Here is a 14,899-nt window from a genome sequence, read left to right on the forward strand (position 1 = left end):
TAGACTGACACATTTCAACATTGGTGCTATTTCCTTGGAGGCATCCCCACAATGTCGGAGACATTTAGGAGGCAAAAGTACGCCTCCTAAAAAATGTATAAAGAAATAAATGCAAGTTTTGGAGGTTCCTAAAACAACAGAATCGTTCCAAAAGTGTAATGACTGTATAACGACTGACCCTTATCTAACATGGGGCATTTTGGGTACTCTTCTCCCAGGGGCCACCCCTGCAGCCCCCTGGCTACCAAAACTTGCCACATAAACCCATAAGAACTATAAAGGCTGTTTTGTTAAAACACGGAATCCCAATTTTGTACTGTATTATCTTTCTCTATGTACTGAGATCCTCAGGAATACTAAAATGTTCTCTACAGGACAGGGGAAATTTTATAGCTGAAGTTAGTTTACCTCTCCTGTCAGGAGTACACCTATATGGTTCAACTGAAAACAAGTTACACAGGAGTAGCCAAGGGCATGGTTTTGTAGCAAAGTGTGACATGTAATTTCTGGTCTGGGTCTTTCTTTTGCTAGGGGCTATATAGTTCCTTTTGGCGTAAAAGCAAAAACAGGAGTGTCCTGCAAGTTGCACCACAGGAGAGTGTGGGAGATAGAATGACTCAGGGACATCCTTTCTAAAGTACAATTCCTCCCTCACATCCTTCTTGCTCAGGTGAAGGGAACAATGATTTGTGGTATGACCTGTCTCAGCAGCAATTTACAACAACTTCCCAGTAAAATCTCTGTCTGCTGACTGCCTTTTGCTATCCACTTGCGTTAGCATGCGAGGACAGTGGAGAGAGGATAGTGCAGGAAGTGTGCAGGGATGCAATATACTGCCTGTAACCACATAAATATCTTATACCTAACCATTAGCCTCCATGTTCCCATCTGTCTGAATAAGGAGGGTTTGCTTGTCCCCTTGAAGGGGACAAAACTGAACTGCAATTTAGTCTTGGGATTCTCCCTGGCATTTTTATGGCTGAAGCCTGCTCTGCTACTTACTCAGACTAATACTATAAATCTAACACACTTTAAGGACCACATTTTCAGAGTCATAAAGCATCATATCAGTCCATTTTTTTCAGGGGAACCACAGATCTTTTAGAATACCTAGAGAAAATCAGATTGTAAGAGGTGCCTGCGGTTGTTCAGACATTGTTGGTTTCTGGAAAAGCACAGAAATGTTTAGTAGTAAATACAAACTTCAATTAAATCAAAATTTCCAGCAAACCTAACTTGGATGACCCTAAGTAGTTTTAATTTTCTAACTTTACGGCTTTATTTTCTTTCTTCTTGTTCTCGTTGTTATGTTTTGTTTTATTGTTTACTTTTAATTTTATCATCGACAGTTTTTCATTCGGTGATGCTCCTCTTCTCTTTTTCAGTCTGTCCATGTCAGAGTCATAGTATGTAATCTTTTAATATATATATATATATATTTTTGTTGGTTGGTTGATTGTGTTTTTGTTTGTTTGTTTGTTTGTTTTTAATTCTTCAGAAATCTGTGTTTTCTCTGCATTTTAATTTACTTGTTCGCTAGGTATATGAAACATTGCTTCTTACTTTAATATGCTCTCTTTCCACTTACTCATTCCTTATTAATGCTTCTCCTTACACAGTTCCAGCACTACAAACTCCATCTACATTTTTCTCCAAGAATTATTTTCCTCATCTCTCTTAGCATTCCTCCTTCTATGTCTCTTTTCTGGCAGTGTTAGAAGGAGAAGTTGCATTTTTCCATATCCATGTAAAAACTTCTTAGGTAGGAAAGGAAATGAAGTTCTGACATAATTGCTGTTAGAATCAAATTCCCTCAACTACTGTTCAGGAGGAGCTAGAAACACTCCAAAGGAACCTGACTCAGAAGTGTTATTTATTCCTGGTTCTCTCTTGTTTTTAATGCTCTGAAGCAAGTCTTCTCTTAGATAACAGACATCAGCCTCTTGCCTGTGAAGGACAACTCCCTTCTGAGTAGCAAACTGGGAATAAGGCTGGGCTAGGCTATAGGGATAATACTTGCAATATCATTTTGATGCCAAGCCCTAAAAAAGTAGGCTGATGGGAACAGGGACCAGCAAGACCAGCTCTCACCTGGGGTCAGCACTCTCCCTTCACGTGTGACAATGCTAGTTAACATTTAGGCTGCACTCTGCTGAGAGAATACCCAAGCTACACCACGCCAAATTGGTGTAAGGGTAAAGAAGTCCATCATCCCAGTCTTCTCGGAAGAACAGAACTTGTAGAGCCTCTCACGAAATGTAAGCATGATGCAAGTAATGTAGTCCCTTCAATGGGCCTAATGGCAAAGCCATTACCCTGAAAGCATTTTACCACATCAAAGTGTGTAATAAATGGCTTTCCTAATGTAAAGAAACTGAAACGTGTAATATATATCGATCTTATTTTTTGGATACCAAGGAACACAAAGATTTCAATCCAGTGCACAGACACTGACACTGATTAGTAGGGCCTAACTCTGCATAATTTGCTTCTTGTTTCTACCACTCACATCATAAACCTTTCTTATCCCCTCCAATTACGTACAGCACATACTAGAACCCCATGAAGTCTGCTTAACTATAGTTTGCAAGAGTTCTGAACAAAATCATCACTTCCTTCTGCAGCTGCATGTTAATCCTCATCAGCTTGTTTTTTGATCCTATCCCGCACTTCAAAAACATTGGTCTCTTGGGCCTTGATGATTGTTAAGTTTCCTAAATTTTCCCTTAGATGCTCAGCAGAGATGTAAAAATGAAAAGGCAATAATAACAAACTGTCTTCATAATTGTTTCATCCTGTAATCATTATTTCCAATGGGATCTATCAATATTAGCATCTTAAAGGCTCAGAAGACATAGAATCAGATCATGACATGAAATGTGAAACTGACTTCTAGGCATCAGGAAACTGAAGGGGGCAGGAGAACCGAGAAAACAAGGAGCTTCCTTTCCTCAGGTAGCCCAAGCTAAAGCATGTCTCAGCTGCAGCCCCTTCACTCAGGAAACAGAGGCAATGGTTTGGCAACACAACTTTGGGTCCCATCTCCCACAGAAGGAATAAAGTAGGGACATACCATCTTAAACTCTACTTCACTGCAGCTTGCTACCAAAAGCCAGTGCAGAGCATGCTGGAACAGAGTTTCTTTATTATGGGCTTGGATGAGAACATGCTTCCACATTAATATGTTGGATGAGAACATGCTTCCACAAAGCACAACCACCCTTTATCTCTTTTTAAGATGACATAGTTTAAGACAGTTGGTTAAGTAATACAACTTGGCCTCTAGTGGTTAGACTTAATAGAATTCTCTAGCCACAGAAGACATGATTTATAAAAAATACATTAAAAAAATGTTCAGGTTAATAATTATATCTTCTCTGGACAGGAATTATCATTATGTGATCATGCTCATTTGGGGCCATTAGCTTCTCTTTCCCCTTTTTTTGAATAGTGAGGAATGAAAGATGGTTTAATTATAGCACAAGGAAATTACCTCCCTTTTCGTGGGGGAGGAGGGGAGAAGATGGTGTTATAATCACAATACAATGCTGAGACTGTAGGATATTACCTTAAAATATTTATTCTCAGTTACTTTCTCAGTTCCATTTCCATTTGTAATAAGTACCATGTTTAAAAGACATTCACATATACAGAATCACAGTAAAAGAATTTGGAAGCTAGAAGGTACAGGCTTCACATCTGAAGTTCACAGAGTTGCGTTTTCTCTAATCACTGCAATTTGTGATTCATGATCAATGTGAGCATGTGTAGTATTAACAGTCTGTTAAAAATGGCATATTAAAAATGTAAACTCTTAAGTGTATCGTTACCTAAATAAATAATACGTATTCATTCATGTTTAATTTGTCTCTTTACAAGCATAGCCAACTAGCCCATGGTCAGCTATCTCGAGAACCATCTATACTGATTATTAATCAGCTTGCAGAAACCCTGTATCTTTTTTTTTTTTTCTATTCATGAGGGCACTTCTGAGAATAATAATTACACTACTTAGCCTTTACCTAGTGCATATCATCTTTCAAGTGCTTCACAAATATTAATTCACTAATTAATCTTTCCAACAACTCTGATTACTCCCATTTTACAGATGGAGAAGCATTAACAGAGAGGGCAAGTGACCTGCCTGAGGACATGGAGAGTAGAGAAAGGGGAGAAGACTGAGGGGAAAGAGGCTTATAACTAGAAAGAAATGAAGGCAAATGGGACAAATAAGATGACGGTTCAGCAAATAATCCTAAAACCCCACTAAAGAATTTAACATTCCAGAGGAGGGCAGCCCTATGGTGCATTATGCAGTCACTCAATATTCCAAAAGATCCACAAATCATACAATGGAACTGACAAATAAAACATAATGTGCACTTAAACAAACAAACAAACCAACAAACAAACAAACAAAAAAACATGCTGTCATTTCTTAGATACTGGCAAAATCATAAAAGTAACCATGAGCCCAAAACTAAGGTCAGGAAACTAGAAAATTTGAATTTATTGGCCATCTTGTTTGTTGTAGGGCTATCCGTTCTCAAAATTGGATCAACTAAATGCAAAGGCTGCCCAATGCTAGTGGTATAAATTCAGTTAGGATTTTTATGCCTGGTTAATTTTGCATCCTGGGAGGCTCATTGAAAGCATGCTATCTGTAAGACTAGATCTCAGATAAAACTATACGGAACAAAACAGATTTACTTCTTAAACCTTGCTTTGCTTTCCTGCTTTCAAAATAACCTCTCCTTAATCCTGTAAGTACCCCACATTTTTTTTTTCCAAGTTTTACAATAAAAAATTCCTTTTAACCAGATCTCCCATGTGATTGCAGAAAGACATTTCTGCACTAGGCGTACAGGGGAGCATGAGTTAATATTGTTGTATAGCAATGCTTGGAGGAAGACTTTTTTTCTTAAGGTTGTAAGAGATGCATCATTGCCTGGAATTTAGGACAGTGACTGGGGATGTGAGCTATCCAGGCTAAGGCCATGAACTGAATTAGTGATCTGAGTGCAAAAACTGTGCTCTGTGATGCAGCTGACAGGAACTTGAGGATTGGTCCTAGATTAGAGCAGAATCCCAACAAGTGTACTACCCATGTCTACCCAAATTAAAAAGCTCTAAATAATTAAAAAAATATATATATATGCAAAGTACTTTATGTTTCTTGAAGACTGAAAACAACCTAAAAAAGTACCAAGACCTGCATGAATTTTATCATACAGACAAACAATTGGTTCAAATAGGGACCAATTTGTACCTCTTCAAGAAGTTTTGCTTTCTGCTCCACAAATAGCTCCACTACAAAAATTGATAAGGTAAATATTTGTTCCAGTTTCACTCTATGATATTATTATGACTGACATTATTTGTATAATACTGTATTGTGTTGATGAGGGACAACAGAATCAAAATGGTGAACAGTCACAAATATAAACGGTGAAGAGTCTCAAATATACTCATATATTCAAAACTTCCACACTACAGTAGTATACAAGAATACACAAATCTCTGGTAAGAATAAAGAGAGATTAACAACGCAAAAAACCCGACCTGTTAAATTTCAACCACAAACGAAACATACGTGCTATAACTGCTTGCAAGAGTGGGGTGCTGCCACGCTTGTACCCTCTCCTTGCCTCCCTCAAGTTTCCCCCTTGTCTGGACATGGCCTAAGAATGAAAAATATGTATTTACAGAATAAATACACCTATTCTGTATCTTGGAAAATTATCCACTTCCCAAGCCCTAAAACCATGAAAGCAAGTGATTATTCAGAAAAATAAAAAAATAATATTATATATATATCTTCCTTCACTCCTACAAGATTTTGAAAGATCATAGTTCCCTTAGTTCTACACCCTCTGAAAATCAGAGAGCATGTCCCCTTCTCCTTTGTCTTTGTTATTCCTGCCTGTAATTTAACAGCATCTTAAAAAGAGTATGATGTTTTCAGACTCCCACCCATGTTAGTGAATATTATGTACATACTTTCCAAAGCTGACCTTTCAGAAAACCCGGAATCACCAGGAGTGCAGGGTGTCCCTGGATGGGCCAGGCAGGGCCCATCCCAGAACCCCGTCAGGAGCAGGGCACCGGGACAGGCCCAGCCCCAGGCACTGGGCATCTCCATGGGGCCAGGAGGGGCTGAGGCTGGGCTGGGCCATGGGCGGGCCTGGCTGGGCAGGGGCTTTGTTCGGGCCGGGCAGGGCTGTGGGGAGGTGGAGCCCAGCCCTGCTGCGGCCTCTATGGAGCAGGGCATGGTGGCCCCAGGGCTGCTGTGGGGCCTGGGCTTGGGCAGCGGTGGGGATGGGGGATTGGGGGGTGGGGGGGTGGGGCTGGAAGCACCCTTTGGGGCCATGATACAAGGTCAAAATGGAGCAGGTTGAGCAGGCTGGGCCCAGGGCCTTGTCCACATGAAAACTCTGGAAAACACTATTTGCTTATCTTCCCTGTGAATACATCTTTCCTAATGTATAGTCAGTTTTTTTCTTGTTCTGCTTTGTGTCCATTGTCTCTTGTCTTTTGGTCCAGTTTTGAGATGAGTCTGGTTCATCTCTATGCCCAACCTTTTGGTGGGCAGCAAGATCATCTCCCCTTAGCCCTCTCTCCTTAGAATGATAGAATCGTTAATGTTGGAAAAGACCTTGAAGATCATCTCATCCAGCTGTCCCCCTACCACCAATATCACCCACTAAACCATGTCCCTAAGTACCACATCCAACCTTTTCTTAAACACCCCCAGGGATGGTGACTCCACCACCACCCTGGGCAACCATAGAATCATAGAATATCCTGAGTTGGAAGGGACCCTTAAGGATCATCAAGTCCAACTCTTGATACCGCACAGGTCTACCCAAAAGTTCAGACCATGTGACTAAGTGCACAGTCCAATCTCTTCTTAAATTCAGACAGGCTCGGTGCAGTGACCACTTCCCTGGGGAGCCTGTTCCAGTGTGCAACCACCCTCTCTGTGAAGAACCCCCTCTCCCATTGGAACCCATTCCAATCAACCCTAATTCTCTCAGTCTTTCCTCCTACGTTACGTTCTTCCACTTTCTTACTACCTTGGTGGCCCTTCACTGGACTCCAACCAGTATATTCACATCTGCGTGGCACTGGGAGCCCAGAAATGGACACAGCACGCCAGATGGAGTCCCACCAGTGCCAAACAAAGGGGAAGGATCAATTCCCTTGACCTGCTGGTATTGCTTTTCCTAATGCAGACTGGGGATGACAGTTGCCCCCTGGGCACATTGTTGTCTGGGTTCAATTTGTTGCAGAAAAGGACACTCAGCTCCTTTTCTGCAACGCTGCTTTCCAGCTGGTCCTCCCTCAGTACATACTGGTGTGTGGGGTTACTGCTACCCAGGTGCAGGACCTTGTGCTTGCCTAAAGCATGGTCTCATTTTGTTCCTTGAGCCTCACGGCCTGAAAGAAGCTTCATGCCTCATGGCTCAGGCTGGGGCACTGTGGCCATGTGGCCACTGAGGAACTTAAAGTCCACAACGAATTTCAGCTCAAAAAGGATGAGACAGAGTTTATTTACATGTGTCCAGAATTATATTTGGAGTCTTCTGAGCAAGGAAAGAGCTCAGAAGTACTGGTTATAGAAACTTAATTACTGTTTTAGGAACTGAATTCTTTTAAAAGGTGATTATTATTTATTTATTTCATTTAAAAACTAGACAGCGCTATGCAGTGCAGTGCTGTAAGTTAAATTGTAAGATAAAAGTGGTTATCGAGGTATGGCACATACTGGTATTTAAATATTGAGACCTAGTAAAATAGCTTTAAATATCAGCTTATCTTTAATTAAAATTTGTTAATGTAATCTGAATGTTGCTGATGCTAATATTTTCAAGTATTAAAGGATATTCTAGGCTAGGCAGTAAAGTGTCAGTTTTATTTTTCTAGCCTTCTTTATGTTAGCATAGGCTTTACCTTTGTGTTCTTCAAGAAGGAAATGGTATGTACATATTTTGGATGTCGTCTTTTATTGCTTAATTAAAGCTATACAAAATGGTATAAAGTAAACTCTCTCTATCACACTGACATTTGCACAGCAGCACATTTGCCATCAACCAAAAACATATTTGTTCAATGTCATTAATGATATAAAAGATACAAATTATATATTTATGAGGAATATTAATAATGAAATATTAATTTGTTGAAGAAAACACAGTATTAATAATAAATAATCCCTATCTCTATGACCATGATACTAGGATGATATTGCTCTAATTTGATTTCAAAAATAATTAAATACAGACTTACACTCACAGAAAAACTCTACTGCCTTGTAAACAGTGGTAAAATACACATCTCAGAACAGCCTCTAAGCAAGCACCTGCAGAAGAAGTGTGTTGTAACAACAAATTAATTTCGCTGAATATCGTTGAACTGAGGTGAATTCTGAAAGTGCTATTTCTTCAGAGAGAGTTCTATTTTAATAAAATAGATGTGAATGTAGAAGTCCAAACCAAAACCTGAAAACAAGAATAGAAGAAAGTCTCTGCATTTGTCATTAATTTTCTAATTTAGGCAAAAATATGTGTGAGGTTAATGATAAATCCACGCACATTACTGTAAGAATCCTCTTCAAAACAGAGAAAAAATAATAATGAAATAATGGCTAGGATGGGTCAGAAAAAATCCTGTATCTGAGTGTAACTATGGATCTCTCGTATCAGAGATTCATATGCAATGTCATCAGCAACTGACAATCTCTAAAAGTATATGCTATTGTTCTTCCACCAGGTTTTTACAGTCCTTTCTGTGAGTCTCCAAATAAGTGAAACGCTTATACAAGTGACCGTTCTAAATAGTTGTGTAGCTTTTCAAGTGTTTTGGCTTTCCCATTGTTTATGCCTACATTCACCTCAGCTCTTCATTTTTTAAACTTTCTCAGTTGGTAAGTTATCTTCCTTTCTGTGTGCACAAAAAAAATTCCCCATCTTTTTCTGAACTGCTTTTTGAAGCGATAATGCTATCTCTTTCTATGCCTCATTCTCAATACTAGTGGCATATTTCCAGTCACTTCCACTTGGCACTATATACGTTAGTAATCTTTTAATGCTGATCCCATACCACAAAGCTCAAGAGTATCATGTTTCGTAAAACATCAGATGCAAATATTCATGCAAATTGTTTTATCCTCAATAGCAAGCAGACTGGGAATGACTACAACTCACACAGACATATCTGAGTCGGTCCTAATTAGCTCAAATACTGGTAACAGCATAGCAGGGCACAATGAGCTAACTCCAAGCTAGCTGCCCAAATACATTCTTTACAATAGCACACCCAGCAAACAATAGCTCTAAGACCAAAGGAACGGTGCAAGACATGCCCTTCATATCCCACAAAAAAAAAAAAAAAATGCTACGATTCATTTCACTACAGTCACAAATAAAGCTGTTCCAGTGAAGATTACAGGGGAGATTATTTACATGAAATTTGTAGGCCAACAGATTGAGGGACAGACCTTGCATATATTTATTTAAAAGAATATTTTTATTTGTTCAGATGAGTCAAAAAAAATTCAATGAAGTCATTAAATCTCATCTTAACATTTCCAAGACTGACTTCTAAATCGTAGTCATGTTTATAACCATAGTTTACTGAAATTACTTATGAATCAAAACTCTTGAAAAAGTGAAAAATACATGGATAATACATATATACATGTAATTAAAATTAGAAACTTATTAATAACTCATTGCTAAAATATTTATGTGATTATATATATACATATGTATATGTACATGGATTTATTTATAAGAAAAGATAGCTTACAATATTGTAAAGAAAACCAAAGTATTCAGAAGTTTTCAGAAGGTCTGCTTTGGTGCAAGTCTATAGATTTTCACAACTTGAGAGTACCCTAGTAAAGAATGTTGCAACACTTCTGGATACCCTAAAGTATCATTAAACTGCACAAGACTCTCATGAGTGATTTATTTCATTGAGTTTGCACCATCGTAATTAACCACCAATCATAAGTAATTAAGCTAGTCATTTAGGCTACTAATGATCCATTATTAATTAAGAATATCAGGAAGGTTTTGTCCACATGAACACAGACACCTTTCTGAAAATGAGATTTATCATTCTTGGCTGGTGTGTATCTCTCCCCCCTTTGAATATGAAAAGATCATAGAACATTTGCTAAGATCAGAATTTTAGGCAGTTATTATTAGATGAGCAAAATCCCACCATTGCTTGCTATAAGCTTCCTTTAGTGTCAGTGTACAGAAAAAAAACACTTATTTTCTGAAAAGAAACATTCTGGTCAAGCATTTTGTTTTTGCCTGTCAAACTTTTACAGCTAGATTTCCTAGCTCATCGGGCAGACATTTCTGTAGAGTTTTTTGAGCTAATGTTATGCCATGTCACTTTACTACAATAATGAGGCAGTACATCTGCAGTACTAACTGATTTCAACTAACCAAAAGAATACCTGGTAAATAAATTTAAAAGTGCAAGCATAGGTATTCTCCTTTAAGATCCCAAACGCATCTTATAAAATACTGACATACTGAAAGTGTGTCATTTAGTTATGTAGATATGTCTTTTACAGATAGAAACCTCAGCATTAAGTTTCTTAACTTAGTTAATAGTATTTTTGTAAGTTTGTAGTAAAACTTTTACATAAATGGTCTCCTTATATTACTTTTTTAAAATTTTGTTTGCTTTTATCAAAGCAGTCTTAGCCAGATTTGATCTGTTTGTAAATGTTTTTCTGTAACACAGGCTGGGGGAAGGAATAGAACATGAGGAATGAACCTACATAGATTTACTTTCATATCTAATATCTGTTATTTTACTAGTCACTAAGTCTTTTCTCACAGGTATGCTTTCATTACAGGATGCACTTTGAATATAAGATATCAGCCACTCTGCCCCTACTATTTCCACCTCTAACTAGCCATAAAGTCCTGCTACCTCTAAGGCAAACTGAAAGAGAGGTTCCATGGGAAGAGAACACAGTCTGTGTGAGTTGCTGTGCTCCTTTAAAAAAGGAGGCTTATGCTACAATACCACCACAGGATAAATCTGTTCATTTCATAAATGGCAGAAGGGAGGGAAAAGCTGGGAGAGATAGCTATCGTAATTTCACAGCAAAAAGTTCATGTCAGTCAGATGTAGATGTATGATAGCTGTTCCTGTAAACAATATGGATATTCCACACTCATTTTTGAAATCACACTGTAAATGCCTTACCCTCAATTCGGTATACAGTGCAACTCCTGTAATTTTTCATACAGCAACAAGCAACGCAACAAGCAATTTCATTCCACTATCACAGTGGTTGCATATTCCACTTTCAAGGAAACAATAGCTGAGTGTTGTCAGATACATATTCTCTTACCAACAAAACAAAGAAACCTGACCTTTCCACTGAATGCAGTATCTTTCCTGCTGAAAAATTTGAGATCTACTCCCTATCACTATAACAGACATCAGAGGCCAACTAGAAAGCAAATACTTCATTAACTACACCACCCTCGCACCTGGGACTCGGAAATGTTCCAAATGCCAGTGATTCAGTCAATTAAAAAATTAAAGGTATCTTCACTATACTGAACACAGACACACGTCCACATTCATACAGCGGATATTTTCCATAACAAATACACTCTCTACAACTAGCTTTGACTTTGTGCCGTGCTTACCAATCAATGCAAAAGATCTCTTCTTAAAGATATTATGGAGGAATCTTTGACAGGAACAGTTCCCTCTGAGAACAATGAAGGAAGCCATGCAGTATGATATGAACCTGTAATATTGCACCTTGCATGCAAAGGTATAATTCTGCTGAAAACTAAAATTATAAGTAGTTGAAATGTAATGATTTTTATCTTCAGACAAAACTGAAAAAGTACCTTGAAAATTCTGAAATAAGGTATTTTAAAACATTTTTTCCTGATAGATCACAAACTTATGCAAAGATAAGACCTTTTCTGGTTCAAACAGAACCTAATTTTGAAATTTTGAAACCTTGAAATAAAACTCAATTTGTCTTGTATGCCAATGTACAGCCAGTTTAAATAAATAAATAAATAAATAGCCCTACTAACAATTCAAAATTGTTATTTTGTTAATAATACAGGGTATTTAAATATAGGTAAGAAATACCACAGTTTTGATATTGTTTTTGTTTTTTAAAAGCAAGTAATTTCTCTTGAATATTTCAATGAACACTCAGCAAAGAAACAATGCAGAGACTCTCTGTGAAATAACTGAGGCACAAGTCATGCTTCTTCATTAATCAACAGTTGAGAAAGATGGGCAAGGCAAGGTAGCAAAGATGGGGAGAGATGTTAAAACAATATCTTGTCAATATCTTATTTTCTGAGCAAATTATCCATGCCAGCTATGTGACAAAGCAGCAACAGAAAATAAGTGGTATGCCTGGCTTGTTATTACGACAGCTGTTACCTTTACTGAAACTAACATGATTTTATTTTTTTGTGCCATTTCATAAAGTAAATACTGTCATCCCAGGGAATTCAGGCTTGCATGCAAACTTTAAATAAATACATTAATAAGAGTTCTTCTGTCAAAAATATACTTCTAAATTAAAATGCTTGGAAAAATGATTTTCTCATATTTTCTTCTGACAAGTTAAGAGTATCTGAATCTCCAATGTTCGCATTTTACTATGTTAATGTATTTTTTATATTTGATTTTTTTTATGTATTGCATTTTTTGTCACAATTATAAACAATTTAAAAAACAGTAATTGAAATACAGTGGGCTTAGCTTTATTTAGTTAGTTTAGTTTCTTTACAAAAAAAAAAGATGACAAATTTTGGCTGATTTCAATTAAGATTTTTCTTAAGTGATTGTCTTGAAATAAAAGAAGCAATTTTGACTACAAAGACACTCATGGCTAAATTCCCATTTACTTAAATAAAGTCAGATTTTCAGATTTTTATGCTTATGCTATTTTATCTTTGTATGTCCTTCTCTGTAAGCACTAGGCACAGAGCAAATGAAGTCAGTGGAATTAAACATAGATGGAATTAGCATTAACATGGTTTGCTGTTGTTTACCCCAACAATACAGTATGGCTATGTGGAAATAAGAAGGTTATAATGAGAGCAGACTGTGGAACAACATGAGTTCATTCTCATAATGGTGATTGTAATAATGTTAATGGGTCACTTTGCAAACACAACCCATCCCATTGCAATTTAAGGAATTTAATAGTATGTCCATTCCCAGATGCAATTTATTTTTCTTCTTACTGTATTAATTAATTCATGCATTATATGCAAATCTAAAAAGAAGACAGTACACCTCATACTGATTACAATTTCTGATCTCCCCATCTGTCACTGTGTAATGTATGAACTAGTAGATACATAATAAAACCTCTGTATATAAAATCATCTCAGTACTGGTATTCCATTTCCAGTTCCTGATGTTGTTTTGCCAGGTACGTGAAGAAGAAGAAAATCAGGAATAGTCAGCACGGATTGACCAATGGGAAGTATGCTTGACCAACGTGATAAACTTCTACAATGGAAGGACTGGCTTGGCAGATGAGAGAAGCACAGTGCATTTTGTCTTCCTTGACTTCACTTCACTTAAGGATCTATGGGATCCTCACGGAGAAACTGATGAAGTGTGGCTGGATGTGTGAGGTGAATTCAACACTGGCTGAATGGTTAGACCCACAGGGTGGTGATCAGGGGCATGAAGTCTAGTTGGTGGCCACTAACTAGCATCGTACCCCAGTGGTCAACACTGGATCCAAACCTGCTCACCATCTTCAATCATGAGCTGGATAATGGGGCAGAGTGTTCTCTCAGCAAGTTTGCAGATGACACAAAGCTAGGAGGAGTGGCCGGTAGACCAGAGGGTTGTGCTGCTATCCAGAGGCACCTGTACAGGCTGAAGAAGTGGGCAGGCAGGAACCTTGCAAAGTTCAACAAACTGAAGTGCAAAGTCCTGCACCTGGAGTGGAACAATCTCCCGCACACTAGTACATGCTGGGGACCAACCAGCTTTGCAGAATGGATAGCTGGGGAAAGCAATTTTGAAAAAAACAAAAAAAAAAAAAACAAAAAAAAAAAACCTAGGGGTCCTGGTGGACAACAAGTGAAACACGAGCCAGCACTGTGTCCTGGCAGCCAAGAGCAGTGATGGTATCCTGGGCTGCATTTGACAGAGTATTGCCAGAGTATTTGACCCACTGCCAGAGGGTCAAAGGTAGTGATCCCTTTCTTTTTTCAGCCCTGGTGAGGCCAAATCTGGAATACTGTGTCCAGTTCTGGGCTCTCCAGTACAAGAGAGAAATGGTGTTACTGGAGAGTCCAATGAAGATGGTTAAGGAACTGGAGCAAATCTGCTGTAAGGAAAGGCTGAGAGAGTTGGGACCGTTTAGCCCAGAGAAGAGAAGGTTCAGGGCAGAATCTCATCAATGTACATAAATACCTGAAAGGAGCGTGTAAAGAAGAAAGAGCCAGGCTCTTTTCAGTTGTGCCCAGTGACAGGACAAGAGGAATGAACTGGAACACAAGAGGTTCCCTCCGAACATCAGGAAGTACTTTGCTGTGCAGGTGACCCAGTCCTGGCACATGTTGCTCACAGAGATTGTGGAGTCACCCTTCTTGGAGATCTTCAAAAGTTGCTTGGACATGGTCCTGGGCAACCTGTTCTAGGTGTCCTTGCTATAGCAGGGGGTTAGACCAGATGACTTTCAGAGCTCCCTTCTAACATACACCATCCTATGATTCTTTGAATTTTATGTATTGATGAAAATCTCTCCATAAATGTGACTCAAGAAAATGGAGGATCAGAGTGTTAAAATGCTTCCATTGCGCTGACGCACAAAAATATCACATTGTTTGCTTCATTTAACATTGACTTTGGC

At 38.3% G+C, this 14,899-nt stretch overlaps 1 protein-coding gene across 12 annotated transcripts in view; it reads right to left on the reverse strand.

Moving 5' to 3' along the window:
* Window positions 1-14,899, reverse strand: part of CDH12 (cadherin 12) — a 573,314-nt gene that overhangs the window by 240,084 nt on the left and 318,331 nt on the right. The window contains exon 1 of one of the 12 annotated variants that reach the window (XM_080580162.1): window positions 6,015-6,282. The exons of 10 other annotated variants lie outside the window; for them this stretch is intronic. The gene's annotated coding sequence lies outside the window, so the exon portion shown is untranslated. Of the gene's footprint in view, window positions 1-6,000; window positions 6,283-14,899 lie in introns of those variants that run through there. One more of the 12 variants, XM_080580160.1, reaches the window with a different exon arrangement.

Source organism: Anser brachyrhynchus (genome assembly GCF_964034855.1).
Source record: "Anser brachyrhynchus genome assembly, chromosome: 2".
Lineage (NCBI taxonomy): Eukaryota > Metazoa > Chordata > Aves > Anseriformes > Anatidae > Anser > Anser brachyrhynchus.